The 5000-nt window shown below is 36.5% G+C and overlaps 1 protein-coding gene across 2 annotated transcripts in view; it reads right to left on the bottom strand.

Annotated features, from left to right (window-relative positions):
- Window positions 1–3452: 3452 nt before the first annotated feature.
- Window positions 3453–5000, bottom strand: part of Nagk (N-acetylglucosamine kinase) — a 96104-nt gene continuing 94556 nt past the window's right edge. For both annotated transcript variants that reach the window (XM_070125577.1, XM_070125578.1), the window contains one exon: window positions 3453–5000. This exon is cut by the window's right edge and continues 1926 nt beyond it. The gene's annotated coding sequence lies outside the window, so the exon portion shown is untranslated.

The following is a 5000-nucleotide window of genomic DNA, read 5'->3' as shown; positions in this document are numbered from 1 at the left end:
CTTTCATATTCCTAGTTTAAATATTTTATGATGATTTTGTATGATGTTACAGTAGAAAACTAGTTTACCACAATGATGCTCTACAGACTTGATTTTATGCAAAAGATTAAAATCTAGTCAAACTATTAACCAATACATGGCAGGTGAAAACTTTAAAAGTTCATAAGCAAATACAGTTAAGGTCCTTAACCCTTTCACCCCAGGTAACATTTCCTTACATCATGGCAAACTGGGTCCAAATGCTAGGTAGCAAGTATCCATCTCACTCACAGTTGAGTCTGCTCTTAATAGTTATTTGCTTGTTTGACCCCAGATGCAGTCATTGAGGAGATACAGTCCCTCAAAAGGAGGCTTTAACCAGTACCGATGGGTAAAAATGTTTGGCAAGTGGACATAAGAAAGGGATTGTTGGTGCGCATCGCCAGTTTCCCATTTGTGCTTGGCTTGATTGGTACTCTTCGAGCGACATATGGCACCTAAAAGCTTTTATTTTGCTATAATTTATAAAAATATTATAATTTTGAAGGCTTACCTTCATTATAGGTGCCATTGCCTAAAATCTTTACCATATAAATGAATCTGCTACTATCAGAGAAAAACAAACTCCGTCTGATGAGCCAGTGGCACAGGAATGGGCATGATACGATGCCATCCGTTTTACGGTCCACAGCAGCCATGGCATGTGTGTACATGCCACCCGTCGGCTATGGGTTAAATCTGTATGTTTCTCACACTTTTTCACTCAACTAGTTGATTGTAGTGAAATGGTTAAAATATAGTTACATTAGACATGGAAATAACAGTTCCTGATGTAGGAATCTAACTACCCATGTTTTAAAAGAATCCGTTTTCACATGATCAGAACAAGTTACATTATTTAACAGCATATATCCTTGTTGGTAATAGTGTGACTACATATATCCCTTCATTATAGTGCTTCCCACTTCATATTGTGCTATCCTCCACTTTACAAGAAAGTAAGTCAGCCAGAGTGAGCCAAGAATCAACCTTTATAAACTAATTGTGTAATCAAATAATATATAACAGAATATACCAGCAGGAATTGGGAGGAGGGTGTGTGTGTGTGTTTGGAATTACTAACTAACTATTATTATTATTATTATTATTATTATTAACATTTTATGCTAGCTGAATTTCTCCCATTCATTTCAAGGTGAATGGTTAATGATTGATGATTGAAACAAACAAATGTGCTAGATATCAAAGGTCGTACAGCCTTATGATAAAGTATTGTGGTGAAAAGGGTAAAAATGCGTTAATGATTAGCATAAAATGTGTTAAATGTCAAAGGTTATAGAGTGTTATAGGATAGTATGAGAGGGAAGAGGGTAAAGAGAGGGTGCAAATGATTAGTAATGGAAAGGGTTAAGGTCATAGGGTAATTGGGTGAAATAAAGTGTATCTATGGCTGGGGAAGCATTAGGAATATTTTTTAAGGAAAACTGGCAAAATAGCTAATATAAAATATGGTTAGTGATAGCTGTAGCAGAAAAAGATGGGGAATGAGATACGGGGACTGGGAAAGGTGGAGAAGTATCAGGAAGAGTGGCAGGAGGGGAAGGATCCAGAGAAGGGCACTGTTGCAACAGCAGGGATTCACGTGAGTATCCAGGTGGGAGAGGTAAGGATAATGGGGAACGAAGAGGGAATGGTGCACATGGAGGGTAGGAAGAGGAGGAGGAGGATGGATATTGGCAATAGGAATAAGAATAGAGGAATTGGAGGATGGATAGTGGAGCAGAACATTCTCTTTGGCCATGTCTAGATATTTTTTAATGTCTTCAAGAGTTTCTGGAGGGGAGGTCTGAGAAATAAACAGTTTCTTGTGAGGAGAAGAAGGGATAGATGTTTGAGGAGCAGAAGAAAAGGAGGGTGTGAGAGAGGATGTGGTAAGCGAAGATGGTGTGGAACGTTTAGGTTGTCTTATGCGACAGGTAAAATGAGGAGGAGGGGTAGGTATCAGAGAAGTGGTTGACATTGGATTATCTGGATATGGACTGGAAAAGGATTTGACTGGAGGAAAGGGGGAGTAGAGGTAGGATGGTTTAGGGTATAGGGAAGAGATAGTGGGGGAGATGCAGAAATATCTTGTGAAGATGGTGGGGGAGCAGAGTGAAGGACTGTTTTGGAATAAGTTGAGAGAGAAAAACCTTCTTGTGCTTCTTGTCTGGCCTCACGTAGAGTGAGGCCCAGTTTGAATCTGAGGACTGCTACCTCACATTCGAGTTTATAGGCAGGGCAGCTCCTACAAAGTACATTATGGGAGTCTCCAAAATTGGCACATGTACATGACTGAGCAGAGCAATTTGAACGGTCATGACCAGGTTGGGCACACACAGGCCAGCAGTCTCTGGAGCAACAATGTTTGGCTGAGTGACCAAAACGCCAACATTTCTGACATTGACGAGGACATGGTAGGACAATCCACCAATATAAACTTCATGGGGGAGGTCATGTCTTTGGAAGCTAATCTTGGCAATATTGACATGGGACTTATATTGACCTCCGGGAGGAGCAGTGTAACACTGTACTGCCACTGCATCATAATCAGCAAGGCAGGTAAGTAGGTAATTTTCATAGTCTGACCAGTCCTTGTTGTAGATAGGACAAGCATTTGGGGGAATAGAAATGAATGAAATGGGGAAAAGAAATGGTCTACTCCTCAGGCTACCCATAAGGGGTAAGTGCTAGGCAATTAACCAAGGAAATACCATGCCCATGGCTACCAGAGGCCATTCATGACAGACACAAAGCTAGCCTTTCATCCTTTCAGCATGGCTCTCACATCTTAGGAATGGGATAGAAGAAGGGGATGAAGAACATACAGAAGAGGAAAGATTAGAAGAAGAGATCAAGTAAAATTAGTTGCGGTGAGGGCTGAGGCCCAAGGTAGGGGTGATCCCCCACATTGGGCCCCAGTCTCCTGTCACCTAAGCCCTCCCACGATCACAACTAGCAAGGTACAGAGAGGGTATTTAACATCAAAGTTTATATAAACATTAACCTTCCCATATCACATCTTACATATTATGGAAATCATAATTGATAAAAAAAAAAAAAAAAAAAAAAAGTTTGTCAGTATCACCAATATTGTCCTTTGACTAGAAGAAAATTGTTTGCTATTTTTTCCAATATGAGCTCTGTGGGTAAAGTGCAGTTAATATGCAAAAGGTATGTGTCTTATGATTTTAACTCATTGGCTACTCCAAAGAGGAAGAAATATTCCCTAGAGATGTCCTTTTTCTAGTCAAAAATTAGTCACCACAAAAGCATTCTCTGTTGATATGATAATTAAAAATACCTTTTCAAAATTGCCTGCTGCATTTGCACAATTTACACAGGCAAGTTCAAAATATTGGTAACTAATTCTAAGCAATTTTCTCTGCCAAACTTACTAACAATAACATTTTAGGATAGAACAAACACATTAATGAGTAAAATCTTGTAATGGTAATATGAAATTTTCATGATACAAGGATTCACAATCACTCTAAATATATATATATAAAAAAAAGAACAGAGTGCATCTATATACAGATTACATAAATGAAGTGTAACAAAAATATAACATAATATTTAGACCACAACCCAGTGAACGACCTAAAAGGCTGTTCTCCATACAAGGAGCTGCCTTGACAGTATTAATACACCATGTCTTTGAGCAGAATTCATCTTTGTTTCCTTTTCTTTTGCTAGAAATATATGTGTGTGTTTTACCTGGGTTTCATAAGATAACATGATTTTGTAATATCTTTCAGTATTTTTGCTTTAAATTATAATCTTGTTTCCAATTACATTTCACTGGACTCTAAACTAATATGAAAGGCTTTACTTAATGTACTATATGGCAACTGGAAAAATAATTAAAGCTTAAAATAAAGAGATGATGATGATTTGAAAGTTATATTTCATAGAATATAAAATGGGAGGGATTGGTCAATGAAGTTCTTTTCAATATTTTAGTGAAAAAATATTTGACTGATAAAAAGGAATGAAGTAATCTAGTAAACAAAAAACTTATCATACTTGATACCATAACCTGACAAAATGGTTTTGAAAATAAAATAATACTTCATTGTTCCCATATCAGTCTTTTGTGTGTGTGTGTGGGGGGGGGAGGATGCATGCATGTGTTTGTATCAATAAATAAATAAAATCTACATTACGTATATGTATTTCTTGACTTTTTTTTGTTAAAAAATCCTCATTCAACCTTTACCAAGAACAAATACGGGGAATTATGTTGAACAACCTGTTCAAACATATTCCACACTCAAGAGCAGCAGCTGATATAAAGATGAATCTTACTTATAAAACCAAGTTGAGGAAGTATGAGGAAGATTTTACACTGTATCTCGATTCTATGAAATTGCAGTAATATAAATCTTACCTAAGAAATCCCCTGGTAAGATACATTATAATAAAGCCAAGTTTGAGTCAGATGTTTTCCAGTGATTATTACACAGTAATCATAATATGGGTAGGTCTTTCAACATTTCAGAAAAAATACATCTTCACATTTCAGAAACCATTAAACAGTGCAAAATGCAATCACTACCTCTTTAGCTTTCACAACAAATAAATCTTCCAATAACCTCTTGAAACAACCACTCCATAATTCCATTCTAAGTTATTATGGAGTACATCTTAAAAATAACTGACACAGGAAAAAAAGTAAATATCTTTATATGTACTGTCAAACATTCAACTCAGTATGCAAACTACATATTTATACACATTGCATGTATAACTTAACAATAATTTGTTAAATGTGGAACTGGTTATGCTACTCTGAAAACAATGTAATCATAATTTTTTTCTGCTATAATGGTTAGATGAGGTGGTTGGCACTCTGTGGAAAGATTCCACCTAACTCTTTCTTCAAAAACAAGTTATTTTTGGAATAGGTAGGTGTCTGTTTATGTTCATTACCATTACTATTAAATAATCTTTATTTCTTTTGTAAACAGTGTACATCT

This window comes from Penaeus vannamei, chromosome 9 (assembly GCF_042767895.1).
Source record: "Penaeus vannamei isolate JL-2024 chromosome 9, ASM4276789v1, whole genome shotgun sequence".
Lineage (NCBI taxonomy): Eukaryota > Metazoa > Arthropoda > Malacostraca > Decapoda > Penaeidae > Penaeus > Penaeus vannamei.
The sequence above is the reverse complement of the archived record's forward strand: the minus strand, read 5'-3'. Positions and strand labels throughout refer to the sequence as shown.